General features: G+C 46.5%; 1 protein-coding gene across 1 annotated transcript in view; it reads left to right on the forward strand.

Annotated features, from left to right (window-relative positions):
* Window positions 1–4,483: 4,483 nt before the first annotated feature.
* Window positions 4,484–18,341, forward strand: part of GPR153 (G protein-coupled receptor 153) — a 108,669-nt gene continuing 94,811 nt past the window's right edge. The window contains exon 1 of the mRNA XM_056543243.1: window positions 4,484–5,117. The gene's annotated coding sequence lies outside the window, so the exon portion shown is untranslated. The remainder of the gene's footprint in view (window positions 5,118–18,341) is intronic.

Here is an 18,341-nt window from a genome sequence, read left to right on the forward strand (position 1 = left end):
AGTGTTACATACAGGGGGTAAGTGTTACATACAGGAGGTAAGTGTTACATACAGGAGGTAAGTGTTACATACAGGAGATAAGTGTTACATACAGGGAGTAAGTGTTGTATACAGGAGGTAAGTGTTACAAACAGGGGGTAAGTGTTACATACAGGAGGTAAGTGTTACATACAGGGGGTAAGTGTTACATACAGGAGGTAAGTGTTACATACAGGAGGTAAGTGTTAAATACAGGAGGTAAGTGTTACATACAGGGAGTAAGTGTTACATACCGGGGGTAAGTGTTACATACAGGGGGTAAGTGTTACATACAGGGGGTAAGTGTTATATACAGGGGGAAAGTGTTACATACAGGAGGTAAGTGTTACATACAGGGGGTAAGAGTTACATACAGGGGGTAAGTGTTACATACAGGGGATAAGTGTTACATACAGGGGGTAAGTGTTACATACAGGGGGTAAGTGTTATATACAGGGGGTAAGTGTTATATACAGGGGGTAAGTGTTATATACAGGGGGTAAGTGTTACATACAGGGAGAAAGTGTTACATACAGGAGGTAAGTGTTACATACAGGAGGTAAGTGTTACATACAGGGGGTAAGTGTTACATACAGGAGGTAAGTGTTACATACAGGGGGTAAGTGTTACATACAGGGGGAAAGTGTTACATACAGGGGGTAAGTGTTACATACAGGGGGTAAGTCTTACATACAGGGGGTAAGAGTTACATACAGGGGGTAAATGTTACATACAGGGGGTAAGTGTTACATACAGGAGGTAAGTGTTACATACAGGGAGTAAGTGTTATATACAGGGGGTAAGTGTTACATACAGGAGGTAAGTGTTAAATACAGGAGGTAAGTGTTACATACAGGGAGTAAGTGTTACATACCGGGGGTAAGTGTTACATACAGGGGGTAAGTGTTACATACAGGGGGTAAGTGTTACATACAGGGGGTAAGTGTTACATACAGGGTATAAGTGTTACATACAGGGGATAAGTGTTACATACAGGGGGTAAGTGTTACATACAGGAGGTAAGTGTTACATACAGGAGGTAAGTGTTACATACAGGGGGTAAGTGTTACATACAGGAGGTAAGTGTTACATACAGGGGGTAAGTGTTGTGTTATATACAGGGGGTAAGTGTTACATACAGGAGGTAAGTGTTACATACAGGAGGTAAGTGTTACATACAGGGGGTAAGTGTTACATACAGGGGGTAAGTGTTACATACAGGAGGTAAGTGTTACATACAGGAGGTAAGTGTTACATACAGGAGATAAGTGTTACATACAGGGAGTAAGTGTTGTATACAGGAGGTAAGTGTTACAAACAGGGGGTAAGTGTTACATACAGGAGGTAAGTGTTACATACAGGGGGTAAGTGTTACATACAGGAGGTAAGTGTTACATACAGGAGGTAAGTGTTATATACAGGAGGTAAGTGTTACATACAGGAGGTAAGTGTTACAAACAGGGGGTAAGTGTTACATACAGGAGGTAAGTGTTACCCCTTTATATACTGGAATATAACTACATGGAATAAAGCATTAGATGTGGACTGTGTGGCCCTAAAGACACCATCGATTCTTGTTCCATTCTCTGGAAACCCCATCTAATCCCATAGACAACAATAACAGCTCCAAGGAGAGCGACATTTCATCTACGGACATAGTAAGACAAACGTGATATCAGGAGCCGCCACGTTGCTAGGAATCCGGGATGGCCTATATTTAGATGCAGCAAAACTGAGACTAAAATGATTTACATTACATTAATCCCCCCAAGGAGAATGGGATCATTAATGGAAGGTTCAGGGGAAGACGCAGTGGATGGAAAAGAGCTGACGGATGGAAACGTGAAGGGGATGAGAGGGTTAAAGCAGCGGAGGCTTTGAAGGTGAACGCGATACTTTTAGCTTTAGGCAGAAAAATGACCGAAATATCCAGAAGATCCAGGACAAGTCTACAGAACCGAAAGTCCGAGCCCAGATGAAATAACCAAAGGGTTAAATATACATTCCCAGAATCCACACCCTCTAATGCTTCTAGTATGAAGACTATAAATAGAAGAATGATTGACAGCTGAGCCCTCCCAAGAGCTTCTGCAGCCCCCTATTCTCGCTTTGTCTCCAGCATTGCTCCATGGGTGGATGTGGGAGATATGAAAGGGTTAAGAGCAAAAAGACAAACAGGGCAGAAAGGGTTAAGGGAGGAGAAGCCATAGAAAAGAGGAAGATTTACACAAAGACACTTTGGGGGAGATTTATCAAAATCTGTCCAGAGGAAAAGTTGCCCAGTTGCCCATAGCAACCAATCAGATCGCTGCTTTCATTATTGAAAAGGCCTCTGAAAAGTGAAAGCAGCGATCTGATTGGTTGTTATGGGCAACTGGGCAACTTATCCTCTGGACAGGTTTTGGTAAATCTCCCCCATTGACCCTGCTCCTATCTGCAAAGTGTCCATGAAGACTATAGAGCAGTGGTCTCCAACCTGCAGACCTCCAGCTGTAGCAAAACTACAACTCCCAGCATGCCCGGACAGCCAACGGCTGCAACATCTGGAGGTCCGCAGGTTGGAGGCCACTGCTATAGAGGGTCTAGGTCATAGAGATATGGTTGACAGGTCTGACCCCAGGACCTTCTCTGTCCATGACACTTGGTCCTATAACAAATAGCATGTTCACGAATGTCTTAAAGTGGCCCTGTCAGCAGAAATACATGGGTGTAACTAAGCCCATAGCTATGTAGGGCTGGTCGTCAGGATTCCGGGCATACCTTTAGTATCTCCATGGTCCTTTCTAGTGTCGAGATATAAGCCTTTTTGTTATTATGCAAATTAGACTCAAAAGTCCAGAGGAAGCCCAATCCAGTCCAATGGTTAGGTGGATACACGCAGAACAGCACTTTTTGTTGTATCTTAGCACTGGAAAGTCCTACAGAGATATAAATGGTAGGCCTTGAATGGGGATGACCGGCTCTATCTAGCTATCTGCTTATTGATACCCATATTTTCCTGCTGATGAGTCCCTTTTAAGGATTATGTTTTCTAAGGGTACAGTCCCACATAGCGTATACGCAGCAGCAAATAGGCAGGTGCGTATTATTTTACCTATTACAGTCAATGGGAAGCAAATGCAGCTGTTAACTAAGACTCCCAAGTCCTTTTCCACGTCAGGTGTCCCAAGTGTTCTCCCATTTAATACATAATCCCAGCCTGGATTTTTCTTCCCATGTGCATTACCTTACATTTATCAGTGTTGAACCTCATCTGCCACTTCCCAGCCCAAACCTCCAACCTATCCAGATCCATTTGTAACAGGGCACTGTCCTCTATGGTGTTATCTACTATAAACAGTGCACAGTCCTCTATTGTGTTATGTACTATATACAGTGCACAGTCCTCTATTGTGTTATCTAATATACACAGTGCACAGTCCTCTATTGTGTTATCTACTATATACAGTGCACAGTCCTCTTTTGTGTTATCTACTATACACAGTGCACTGTCCTCTATAGTGTTATCTACTATACATAGTGCACTGTCCTCTATAGTGTTATCTACTATACACAGTGCACTGTCCTCTATAGTGTTATCTACTATACACAGTGCACTGTCCTCTATAGTGTTATCTACTATACACAGTGCACTGTCCTCTATAGTGTTATCTACTATACACAGTGCACTGTCCTCTATAGTGTTATCTACTATACACAGTGCACTGTCCTCTATAGTGTTATCTACTATACACAGTGCACTGTCCTCTATAGTGTTATCTACTATACACAGTGCACTGTCCTCTATAGTGTTATCTACTATATACAGTGCACTGTCCTCTATTGTGTTATCTACTATACACAGTGCACTGTCCTCTGTAGTGTTATCTAATATACACAGTGCACTGTCCTCTATAGTGTTATCTACTATACACAGTGCACTGTCCTCTATAGTGTTATCTACTATACACAGTGCACTGTCCTCTATAGTGTTATCTACTATATACAGTGCACTGTCCTCTATTGTGTTATCTACTATACACAGTGCACTGTCCTCTGTAGTGTTATCTAATATACACAGTGCACTGTCCTCTATAGTGTTATCTACTATACACAGTGCACTGTCCTCTGTAGTGTTATCTAATATACACAGTGCACTGTCCTCTATAGTGTTATCTACTATATACAGTGCACTGTACTCTTATGTGTTTACCGCTTTACAGAGTTTAGTAACATCTGCAAAGATTTCTACTTTACTATTCAACCCCTCTACAAGGTCATTAATTAATATATTAAATAGGACAGGACCCAAGACGGACCCCTGTGGTCCCCACTAGTAACAGTCACCCAATCAGAATAAGTAACATTAATAACCACCCTCTGTTTCCTATCACTGAGCCAGGTACTTACCCACTTACACACATCCCCCCCAGCCCGATCCTTCTCATTTTATGACCCAATCTTTTATGTTGCACTTTCCTTATTTTCCTATTGTTGGAGGTTCCTTGTACTTTGTGCAGCTATAAATAGTGTCCGGGAGGATTAAAGAGCCCACCCTGCAGATTACACACATGACCACCCTGAGAATAGAGGAGACCCCCCTCTCCCTGTCTGGACCATCATGTCCCCCCACTATGGGGTGTGTTAACCCCTTCCTCGCCCTGCCTGTGGAGGATTGTGGGAGGATGTGAGGACGTCCTGGATCTGCACATCTGGAGGGAAGAAAAGTTCTCAGATTCTCCCTGATGATGATGATGATGATGATGATGATGATGATGATGAAGGAGAAGAAGTGCGGAGTGAGGCTGCGCCATCCAACCCAAATGATGGAGTGAGGGCTGGGGGGGTGACAGCGCACGAGAGGAGACCATTGTCTCGGGTGGGCTGCGGGGCTGCTCCGGACCGATCAGCACAGACACCGATCAGCACAGGCACCGATCAGCACAGGGACCGAGCCGCGGAACAATGATCACTTACCGCGGGCCGGGGAGAGCGATCCGCTGCCGGGAAATTCACTTCGCGATCGGATCAGCAGAGGATCGGTGCTGCCTACCGGGGGGCTCGGAGCTCGGCTATTGTGAGACATGGTCCTGAAGATCCCGGGGACCACCCGCCAGCAGGTAAGGAAGAGCCCGGACCACATGAGACTCCCCCAAATCTGCTGGAGACCCCAAGAGCCAGGGGGGCAGGGACTATAGAGAATAAGGGTGCAGGGACCATAAAGAATAAGGGTGCAGGGACCATGGAGAATAAGGGTGCAGGGACTATAGAGAATAAGGGTGCAGGGACCATAAAGAATAAGGGTGCAGGGACCATGGAGAATAAGGGTGCAGGGACTATAGAGAATAAGGGTGCAGGGACCATAAAGAATAAGGGTGCAGGGACCATGGTGAATAAGGGTGCAGGGACTATAGAGAATAAGGATGCAGGGACTATAGAGAATAAGGGTGCAGGGACTATAGAGAATAAGGGTGCAGGGACCATAAAGAATAAGGGTGCAGGGACCATGGAGAATAAGGGTGCAGGGACTATAGAGAATAAGGGTGCAGGGACCATAAAGAATAAGGGTGCAGGGACCATGGAGAATAAGGGTGCAGGGACTATAGAGAATAAGGGTGCAGGGATTATAGAGAATAAGGGTGCAGGGACTATAGAGAATAAGGGTGCAGGGACTATAGAGAATAAGGGTGCAGGGACCATAAAGAATAAGAGTGCAGGGACCATGGAGAATAAGGGTGCAGGGACTATAGAGAATAAGGGTGCAGGGACTATAGATAATAAGGGTGCAGGGACTATGGAGAATAAGGGTGCAGGGACTATAGATAATAAGGGTGCAGGGACTATAGAGAATATGGGTGCAGGGACTATAGATAATAAGGGTGCAGGGACTATAGAGAATAAGGGTGCAGGGACTATAGATAATAAGGGTGCAGGGACTATAGAGAATAAGGGTGCAGGGACTATGGAGAATAAGGGTGCAGGGACTATAGAGAATAAGGGTGCAGGGACTATGGAGAATGAGGTTGCAGGGACTATAGAGAATAAGGGTGCAGGGACCATGGAGAATAAGGGTGCAGGGACTATAGAGAATAAGGGTGCAGGGACTATAGAGAATAAGGGTGCAGGGACTATAGAGAATAAGGGTGCAGGGACTATAGATAATAAGGGTGCAGGGACTATAGAGAATAAGGGTGCAGGGACTATAGATAATAAGGGTGCAGGGACTATAGAGAATAAGGGTGCAGGGACTATGGAGAATAAGGGTGCAGGGACTAAAGAGAATAAGGGTGCAGGGACCATGGAGAATAAGGTTGCAGGGACTATAGAGAATAAGGGTGCAGGGACCATGGAGAATAAGGGTGCAGGGACTATAGAGAATAAGGGTGCTGGGACCATAAAGAATAAGGGTGCAGGGACTATAGAGAATAAGGGTACAGGGACCATGAAGAATAAGAGTGCAGGGACTATAGAGAATAAGGGTGCAGGGACTATAGAGAATAAGGGTACAGGGACCATGAAGAATAAGAGTGCAGGGACTATAGATAATAAGGGTGCAGGGACTATAGAGAATAAGAGTGCAGGGACTATAGAGAATAAGGGTGCAGGGACCATGGAGAATAAGGGTGCAGGGACTATAGAGAATAAGAGTGCAGGGACTATAGAGAATAAGGGTGCAGGGACTATAGAGAATAAGGGTGCAGGGACTATAGAGAATAAGGGTACAGGGACCATGGAGAATAAGGGTGCAGGGACTATAGAGAATAAGGGTGCAGGGACTATAGAGAATAAGGGTGCAGGGACTATAGAGAATAAGGGTACAGGGACCATGGAGAATAAGGGTGCAGGGACTATAGAGAATAAGGGTGCAGGGACTATAGAGAATAAGGGTGCAGGGACTATAGAGAATAAGGGTGCAGGGACTATAGAGAATAAGGGTACAGGGACCATGGAGAATAAGGGTGCAGGGACTATAGAGAATAAGGGTGCAGGGACTATAGAGAATAAGGGTGCAGGGACTATAGAGAATAAGGGTGCAGGGACTATAGAGAATAAGGGGGCAGGGACTATAGAGAATAAGGGTGCAGGGACTATAGAGAATAAGGGTGCAGGGACTATAGAGAATAAGGGTGCAGGGACTATAGAGAATAAGGGTGCAGGGACTATAAAGAATAAGGGTGCAGGGACTATAGATAATAAGGGTGCAGGGACCATGGAGAATAAGGGTGCAGGGACTATAGATAATAAGGGTGCAGGGACCATGGAGAATAAGGGTACAGGGACCATAAAGAATAAGGGTGCAGGGACCATAAAGAATAAGGGTGCAGGGACTATAGATAATAAGGGTGCAGGGACTATAGATAATAAGGGTGCAGGGACTATAGAGAATAAGGGTGCAGGGACCATGGAGAATAAGGGTACAGGGACCATAAAGAATAAGGGTGCAGGGACCATAAAGAATAAGGGTGCAGGGACTATAGATAATAAGGGTGCAGGGACTATAGATAATAAGGGTGCAGGGACTATAGAGAATAAGGGTGCAGGGACTATAGATAATAAGGGTGCAGGGACTATAGATAATAAGGGTGCAGGGACCATAAAGAAAAAGGGTGCAGGGACCATGGAGAATCCTGTATGGACGAACACGTGTCTGACGATGGCTTCATGGTTGTAATCAAGCACCAAGGGGTTAAGGAAGAAGACCCAGTAGGAATCCCCCCCACGCAGTACATACTCGCAGGGCACAGGGGGCGCCAAGCCCACTGTATTCTAAATTTACATCCCCTGAGTCGGGGGTCCGGGGTTAACCATTCCATGTATTTGCTGTCCCTCCCTCCTGTACTATAGGGACATTGTATAAGGACATTGTATAGAGACATCATATAGGGGCATTGTATAGGGACATCATATAGGAACATCATAAAGGGACATCGTATAGAGACATCGTATAGGGACATCATATAGGGACATCGTATAGAGACATTGTATAGAGACATCATATAGGGACATCGTATAGAGACATTGTATAGGGACATCATATAGGGACATCGTATAGAGACATCGTATAGGGACATTGTATAGAGACATAGTATAGGGACATCATATAGGGACATCGTATAGAGACATTGTATAGAGACATCATATAGGGACATCGTATAGAGACATTGTATAGAGACATCATATAGGGACATCGTATAGAGACATTGTATAGGGACATCATATAGGGACATTGTATAGAGACATCGTATAGGGACATTGTATAGAGACATCATATAGGGACATCATATAGGGACATCGTATAGAGACATCGTATATGGACATTGTATAGCGACATCATATAGGGACATCGTATAGAGACATCATATAGGGACATTGTATAGCGACATCATATAGGGACATCGTATAGAGACATCATATAGGGACATTGTATAGAGACATCATATAGGGACATTGTATAGGGACATTGTATAGAGACATCATATAGGGACATCATATAGGGACATCGTATAGAGACATCATATAGGGACATTGTATAGAGACATCATATAGGGACATTGTATAGGGACATTGTATAGAGACATCATATAGGGACATCATATAGGGACATCGTATAGAGACATCATATAGGGACATTGTATAGAGACATCATATAGGGACATTGTATAGGGACATTGTATAGAGACATCATATAGGGACATCATATAGGGACATCGTATAGAGACATCATATAGGGACATTGTATAGAGACATCATATAGGGACATCGTATAGAGACATCATATAGGGACATTGTATAGAGACATCATGTAGGGACATTGTATAGGGACATTGTATAGGGACATCATATAGGGACATTGTATAGGGACATCGTATAGGGACATCGTATAGGGACATCATATAGGGACATTGTAAAGGGACATCGTATAGGGACATTGTATAGGGACATCATATAGAGACATCGTATAGGGACATTGTATAGAGACATCGTATAGGGACATCATATAAGGACATCATATAGGGACATCATATAGGGACATTGTATAGAGACATCATATAGAGACATCGTAAAGAGACATCATATAGGAACATTGTATAGGGACATCGTATAGGGACATTGTATAGGGACATCTTATAGGGACATCATGTAGGGACATTGTATAGAGACATCGTATAGGGACATCATATAGGGACATTGTATAGAGACATCATATAGGGACATCATATAAGGACATTGTATAAGGATATTATATAGGGACATCATATAGGGACATTGCATAGGGACATCGTATAGTGGCATTATATAGGGACATCATATAGCGACATCGTATAGGTACATCAAATAGGAACATCATATAGGGACATCGTATAGGGACATTGTATAGGGACATCGTATAGGGACATTGTATACGGACATCATATAGCGACATTGTATAGGTACATCAAATAGGAACACCGTATAGGGACATTGTATAGGGACATTGTATAGGGGCATCATTTAGGGTCGTCATATAGGGGCATCGTATAGGGACATCATATAGGGGCATTGTATAGAGACATCATATAGGGGCATTGTATAGGGACTTTGTATAGGGGCAACATATAAGGACATTGTATAAGGATATTATATAGGGACATCATATAGGGACATTGCATAGGGACATCGTATAGTGGCATTATATAGGGACATTGTATAGGGGCAGTGTATAGGGACATTGTATAGGGACATTATATAGGGACATCATATAGGGACATTATATAGGGACATCATATAGGGGCATCATATAGGGACATTGTATAGGGGCAGTGTATAGGGGCATTGTATAGGGACATTGTATAGGGGCAGTGTATAGGGGCATTGTATAGGGACATTGTATAGGGACATTGTATAGAGACATCATATAGGGACATCATATAGGGACATCGTATAGAGACATCATATAGGGACATTGTATAGAGACATCATATAGGGACATCATATTGGGACATCGTATAGAGACATCATATAGGGACATCATATAGAGACATCGTATAGGGACATTGTATAGAGACATCGTATAGGGACATCATATAAGGACATCATATAGGGACATCATATAGGGACATTGTATAGAGACATCATATAGAGACATCGTAAAGAGACATCATATAGGAACATTGTATAGGGACATCGTATAGGGACATTGTATAGGGGCATCTTATAGGGACATCATGTAGGGACATTGTATAGAGACATCGTATAGGGACATCATATAGGGACATTGTATAGAGACATCATATAGAGACATCGTAAAGAGACATCATATAGGAACATTGTATAGGGACATCGTATAGGGACATTGTATAGGGGCATCTTATAGGGACATCATGTAGGGACATTGTATAGAGACATCGTATAGGGACATCATATAGGGACATTGTATAGAGACATCATATAGGGACATCATATAAGGACATTGTATAAGGATATTATATAGGGACATCATATAGGGACATTGCATAGGGACATCGTATAGTGGCATTATATAGGGACATCATATAGCGACATCGTATAGGTACATCAAATAGGAACATCATATAGGGACATCGTATAGGGACATTGTATAGGGACATCGTATAGGGACATTGTATACGGACATCATATAGCGACATTGTATAGGTACATCAAATAGGAACACCGTATAGGGACATTGTATAGGGACATTGTATAGGGGCATCATTTAGGGTCGTCATATAGGGGCATCGTATAGGGACATCATATAGGGGCATTGTATAGAGACATCATATAGGGGCATTGTATAGGGACTTTGTATAGGGGCAACATAAAAGGACATTGTATAAGGATATTATATAGGGACATCATATAGGGACATTGCATAGGGACATCGTATAGTGGCATTATATAGGGACATCATATAGCGACATCGTATAGGTACATCAAATAGGAACATCGTATAGGGACATTGCATAGGGGCATTGTATAGGAACATTGCATAGGGGCATTGTATAGGAACATTGTATAGGGGCAACATATAAGGACATTGTATAAGGATATTATATAGGGACATCATATAGGGGCATTGTATAGGGACATCATATAGGGGCATCGTATAGGGACATTGTATAGGGGCAGTGTATAGGGACATTGTATAGGGACATCATATAGGGACATCATATAGGGACATCATATAGGGACATTATATAGGGACATCATATAGGGGCATCATATAGGGACATTGTATAGGGGCAGTGTATAGGGGCATTGTATAGGGACATTGTATAGGGGCAGTGTATAGGGGCATTGTATAGGGACATTGTATAGGGACATCGTATAGGCACATCATGTAGTGGCATCGTATAGGGACATCCCGGACAAATGGCGACTACCGCCCCTGATCTCCAAGGACAATAGCGAGATGGAAGTCACACATGACTGGCTTAGATACACAGCACATCCCTCTGGAAATTCCTACCTTGTGAGAATTACATCTAATGATGGTGAATGCAGTGTTAGCTGGTTCCCACAGGCGGTATCACACATTATCTGCTTAGATACAAAGGTTCCACAGCACTGTGACCCTGCAGAATATAATGAAATGCTGGATCTCTTTATGAAGTGGAATGTAATGCTGTGTGGTCCTCTGAGAGCGTATCACAGATGAGGGGTTTAGATATCTGCTTAGCTGAGCATGATGGGCTGAGATACATGAGTTCAGCAGTGTTAGATGTGGAACATAAAGCTGGATAATCCTCCCAGCGTATCACAGATGATGCATGTATCTATCTGCTCAGCTGTGCACAATGGTTTAGATACATCAGCTGTGCAGCATGTGATGAGGAGTAGTGCTGTATAGTTTTCTGAGAGAGTATCACACATGTTGGGCTTAGATACATCAGCTGTGCAGCATGTGATGAGGAGTAGTGCTGTATAGTTTTCTGAGAGAGTATCGCACATGTTGGGCTTAGATACATTAGCTGTGCAGCATGTGATGAGGAGTAGTGCTGTATAGTTTTCTGAGAGAGTATCGCACATGTTGGGCTTAGATACATCAGCTGTGCAGCATGTGATGAGGTGTAGTGCTGCAGTGTGTGATGATTACGGACTTTAGCACTCTGTGGTATTCTGAGAAAGTATCACGCACATTGGGCTTAGATACACCAGCTAAGCACTGTTTGATGGAGAATGCAGTGCTATGTGGCCCTCTGAGAGGGTATCACAGATGATGGGCTTAGATATATTCTCACCTGCACATAATAAGCTTAGATACATCAGCCTGGCAGCATGTGGTGAGAGCAGTGCTGTAGAGAGTATCGCACATGGTAAGCTCAGCTGCTCATGATGGAGAACGTAGTGCTGAGTGGGTTCCTCCAAGACAGTATCACACATGATCGGCTTAGATACACCAGCTCAGCAGCATGTGATGAAGAATGTAGTGCTCGGTTGTTCTTTGAGTATCACACATGACAGGTTTGGATAGATCAGCTCAGCAACCCATGATGTAGACTGCAGCAATCTGTGAGAGTATCGCAGACAATGGGCTTGGATACATCAGCTCAAAACTGCATGATAGAGAATGCAGTGCTAAGGGGTTTTCTCTGTGACAGTATCACACATGATTGGCTTAGATACACCAACTCGGTAACACATGATGTAGACTGTAGCACTCCTTGAAAGTATCGCAGACAATGGGCTTGGATACATCAACTCAGAAGTGCATGAACGAGAATGCAGTGCTAAGTGGTTTTCTCGTTGACAGTATCACACATGATGGGCTTAGATACACCAGCTCAGCAGCACATGATTGGGTATGTAGTGCTCTGCTTTTTTCTAACTGAGTATCACACATAAAGGGCTTGGATACTTCAGCTCAGCAGTGTGTGTGACGCTTGCAGACTGTAGCACTCAGTGGTTCTCGGAGAGGGTATCACACATAATGGGCTTAGATACATGAGCTCAGCAGTGCATGTTGCAGAAAGTAGTCCTAAGTGGTCTCATCCAAGACTTAGATACACCAGTTATGCAGCACATAATATATTGAAGCTGGTCCAGCTGTTGCAAAACTACAACTCCCAGCATGCCCAGACAGCCGTTGGCTGTCTGGGCATGCTGGGAGTTGTAGTTTTGCAACAGCTGGGCAGGTTCGATATACGGGCTCAACAGCACGTAATAGAGAAGGAAGTGATCTGTGGTTCTCTGAGACAGTATCACACATGATAGGCTTAGATACCTCATTTAAGAAGCACTTCATGTAGTTTTGTGTGGTTCAGTGAGTGAGTATCCCACATTCAGGGCTTAGATACATCACAGAATTAATGTAGTAATGATGTATATTACTATTCTGTAGATAATGTTTTAGGGACGGCATTGCGTTGTATACGGTGACGGTCGCGGTGTCTCCTCGGCGGTTTCCGTTTCGCCATTTTCCCCCCAGGTCGCCGCCGCCGCCGCTCACATCACATGGTACATGTCCAAAAATAACTGCGAGGACTGGAAATGGGTCCCAGGAAATGACCGGAAGTTCTGCTGACCCGGAGAAGATTCCCTGACCTGGCCTCCATTAAGTTCTATATAAAGAAGCAGCTGTCGTTACAGGTCAGAGGAGCGGAGTCCTTCTTTATATATAGGGAGCGCACTATAGGGAACATTCCTTTAACCCACCAGCTGCCAGATTACAGGAGGGTATTTATAACCTGTAAATTCTTCAGAAAACAACTGGAGGGTAGATGGATGGCGTGTGCCCTGGGTGCGGAGTGCCACCCTGCCCAGTATTGGGTGTCTGGATACAGGATCTATGGGAGTTATAGACACAGCAAACACTAAATTATATACATATATCAGAGAAAAGAATGGAGAGATGCATACACAGGAGGGAGTCAGGAGCTGTACACACAGGAGGGAGTCAGGAGCTGTACACACAGGAGGGAGTCAGGAGCTGTACACACAGGAGGGAGTCAGGAGCTGTACACACAGGAGGGAGTCAGGAGCTGTACACACAGGAGGGAGTCAGGAGCTGTACACACAGGAGGGAGTCAGGAGCTGTACACACAGGAGGGAGTCAGGAGCTGTATACACAGGAGGGAATGAGGAGCTGTACACACAGGAGGGAATGAGGAGCTGTACATACAGGAGGGAATAAGGAGCTGTATACACAGGAGGGAGTCAGGAGCTGTATACACAGGAGGGAGTCAGGAGCTGTACACACAGGAGGGAGTCAGGAGTTGTACACACAGGAGGGAGTCAGGAGCTGTACACACAGGAGGGAGTCAGGAGCTGTACACACAGGAGGGAGTCATGAGCTGTATACACAGGAGGGAATCAGGAGCTGTACACACAGGAGGGAGTCAGGAGCTGTACACAAGGGATGGAGTCGGGAGCTGTACACACAGGAGGGAGTCAGGAGCTGTACACACAGGAGGGAGTCAGGAGCTGTACACACAGGAGGGAGTCAGGAGCTGTACACAAAGGAGGGAATCAGGAGCTGTACACACAGGAGGGAGTCAGGAGCTGTACACACAGGAGGGAGTCAGGAGCTGTATACACAGGAGGGAGTCAGGAGCTGTACACACAGGAGGGGGTCAGGAGCTGTACATACAGGAGGGAGTCAGGAGCTGTACACACAGGAGGGAGTGAGGAGCTGTACACCCAGGAAGGAGTCAGGAGCTGTACACACAGGAGGGAGTCAGGAGCTGTACACCCAGGAGGGAGTCAGGAGCTGTACACCCAGGAGGGAGTCAGGAGCTGTATACACAGGAGGGAATCAGAAGCTGTACACACAGGAGGGAGTCTGGAGCTGTACACACAGGAGGGAGTCAGGAGCTGTACACACAGGAGGGAATCAGGAGCTGTATACACAGGAGGGAGTCAGGAGCTGTACACACAGGAGGGAATCAGGAGCTGTACACACAGGAGGGAATCAGGAGCTGTATACACAGGAGGGAGTCAGGAGCTGTACACACAGGAGGGAGTCAGGAGCTGTATACACAGGAGGGAGTCAGGAGCTGTATACACAGGAGGGAGTCAGGAGCTGTACACACAGGAGGGGATCAGGAGCTGTACATACAGGAGGGAGTCAGGAGCTGTACACACAGGAGGGAGTGAGGAGCTGTACACCCAGGAGGGAGCCAGGAGCTGTACACACAGGAGGGAGTCAGGAGCTGTACACCCAGGAGGGGGTCAGGAGCTGTACATACAGGAGGGAGTCAGGAGCTGTACACACAGGAGGGAATCAGAAGCTGTATACACAGGAGGGAGTCAGGAGCTGTACACACAGGAGGGAGTCAGGAGCTGTATACACAGGAGGGAGTCAGGAGCTGTAAACACAGGAGGGAAACAGGAGCTGTACACACAGGAGGGAATCAGGAGCTGTACACACAGGAGGGAGTCAGGATCTGTACACACAGGATGGAATCAGGAGCTGTATACACAGGAGGGAGTCAGGAGCTGTACACACAGGAGAGGAGTCAGGAGCTGTACACACAGGAGGGAGTCAGGAGCTGTACACACAGGAGGGATTCAGGAGCTGTACACACAGGAGGGAGTCAGGAGCTGTACACACAGGAGGGAGTCAGGATCTGTACACACAGGAGAGGAGTCAGGAGCTGTACACCCAGGAGGGAGTCAGGAGCTGTACACACAGGAGGGAGTCAGGAGCTGTACACACAGGAGGGAATCAGGAGCTGTACACACAGGAGGGAATCAGGAGCTGTATACACAGGAGGGAGTCAGGAGCTGTACACACAGGAGGGAGTCAGGAGCTGTATACACAGGAGGGAGTCAGGAGCCGTACACACAGGAGGGAAACAGGAGCTGTACACACAGGAGGGAATCAGGAGCTGTACACACAGGAGGGAGTCAGGAGCTGTACACACAGGAGGGAATTAGGAGCTGTATACACAGGAGGGAGTCAGGAGCTGTACACACAGGAGAGGAGTCAGGAGCTGTACACACAGGAGGGAGTCAGGAGCTGTACACACAGGAGGGAATCAGGAGCTGTATACACAGGAGGGAGTCAGGAGCTGTACACACAGGAGAGGAGTCAGGAGCTGTACACACAGGAGGGAGTCAGGAGCTGTATACACAGGAGGGAGGAGGGAGCTGTACACACAGGCGAGGAGTCAGGAGCTGTACACAAAGGAGGGAGGAGGGAGCTGTACACATAGGCGAGGAGTCAGGAGCTGTACACAAAGGAGGGAGTCAAGAGCTGTACACACAGGCGAGGAGTCAGGAGCTGTACACAAAGGAGGGAGTCAGGAGCTGTACACACAGGCGAGGATTCAGGAGCTGTACACAAAGTAGGGAGTCAGAAGCTGTACACACAGGCGAGGAGTCAGGAGCTGTACACAAAGGAGGGAGTCAGGAGCTGCACACACAGGAGGGGAGTCAGGAGCTGTACACACAGGAGGGAGTCGGGAGCTGTACACAAAGGAGGGAGTCAGGAGCTGTACACACAGGAGGGAGTCAGGAGCTGTACACACAGGAGGGAATCAGGAGCTGTACACACAGGAGGGAATCAGGAGCTGTACATACAGGAGGGAATCAGGAGCTGTACATACAGGAGGGGAGTCAGGAGCTGTATACACAGGAGAGGAGTCAGGAGCTTTACACACAGGAGGGAGTCAGAAGCTGTACATACAGGAGGGGATCAGGAGCTGTACATACAGGAGGGGATCAGGAGCTGTACACACAGGAGGGAATCAAGAGCTGTACATACAGGAGGGGATCGGGAGCTGTACATACAGGAGGGGAGTCAGGAGCTGTATACACAGGAGGGAGCCAGGAGCTGTACACACAGGAGGGGTTCAGGAGCTGTACACACAGGAGGGGAGTCAGGAGCTGTACGCACAGGAGGGAGTCAGGAGCTGTACACAAAGGAGGGAGTCAGGAGCTGTACACAAAGGAGGGAGTCAGGAGCTGTATACACAGGAGAGGAGTCAGGAGCTGTGCACACAGGAGGGGAGTCAGGAGCTGTACACAAGGGAGGGAGTCAGGAGCTGTACACACAGGAGGGGGTCAGGATCTGTACACGCAGGAGCGAGTCAGGAGCTGTACACAAAGGAGGGAATCAGGAGCTGTATACACAGGAGGGAGTCAGGAGCTGTACACACAGGAGGGAGTCAGGAGCTGTACACACAGGCGAGGAGTCAGGAGCTGTACACACACGAGGGAGACAGGAGCTGTACATACAGGAGGGAGTCAGGAGCTGTATACACAGAAGAGGAGTCAGGAGCTGTACACACAGGAGGGGAGTCAGGAGCTGTACACACAGGAGGGAGTCAGGAGCTGTACACACAGAAGAGGAGTCAGGAGCTGTACACACAGGAGGGGAGTCAGGAGCTGTACACACAGGAGGGGAGTCAGGAGCTGTACACACAGGAGGGAGTCAGGAGTTGTACACACAGGAGGGAGTCAGGAGCTGTACACACAGGAGGGAAATCAGGAGCTGTACATACAGGAGGGAGTAAGGAGCTGTACACACAGGAGGGAGTCAGGAGCTGTACACACAGGAGGGAGTCAGGAGCTGTACACACAGGAGGGAGTCAGGAGCTGTACACACAGGTGAGAAGTCAGGAGCTGAACACAAAGGAGGGAGTCAGGAGCTGTACACACAGGAGGGAGCCAGGAGATGTACACACAGGAGGGGAGTCAGGAGCTGTACGCACAGGAGGGAGTCAGGAGCTGTATACACAGGAGGGAATCAGGAGCTGTACACAAAGGAGGGAGTCAGGAGCTGTGCACACAGGAGGGGAGTCAGGAGCTGTACACAAGGGAGGGAGTCAGGAGCTGTATACACAGGAGGGAGTCAGGAGCTGTACACACAGGAGGGAGTCAGGAGCTGTACACTCAGGCGAGGAGTCAGGAGCTGTACATACAGGAGGGAGTCAGGAGCTGTATACACAGGAGAGAGTCAGGAGCTGTACACACAGGAGGGAGTCAGGAGCTGTACACTCAGGCGAGGAGTCAGGAGCTGTACATACAGGAGGGAGTCAGGAGCTGTACATACAGGAGGGAGTCAGGAGCTGTACACACAGGAGGGGAGTCAAGAGCAATGGGAGTCTGGTCTCTATCAGCATCCTATTTCTCCACCCTTAAGTCCTTTTCATTTGGATGCCAGCACAGTATACATATATGTTATCCTTGCATAAAAGGAGAGCTTTAGTGACTAAAGTTGGCTGTTCGGGCATGCTGGGAGTTTTGCAACAGCTGGAGGCACCCTGGTTGGAAAACACTGACATAATCCATGTAGGGCGGGAGTGGAGCTCAGGCTGGGATGATATCACAGTATGGTATATGCTGCAAATAAACTGGGAAAGCTGCACTGGGATAACTGGGATTACAAGTCTCCGATCAGC

This window comes from Hyla sarda, chromosome 10 (assembly GCF_029499605.1).
Source record: "Hyla sarda isolate aHylSar1 chromosome 10, aHylSar1.hap1, whole genome shotgun sequence".
NCBI lineage: Eukaryota > Metazoa > Chordata > Amphibia > Anura > Hylidae > Hyla > Hyla sarda.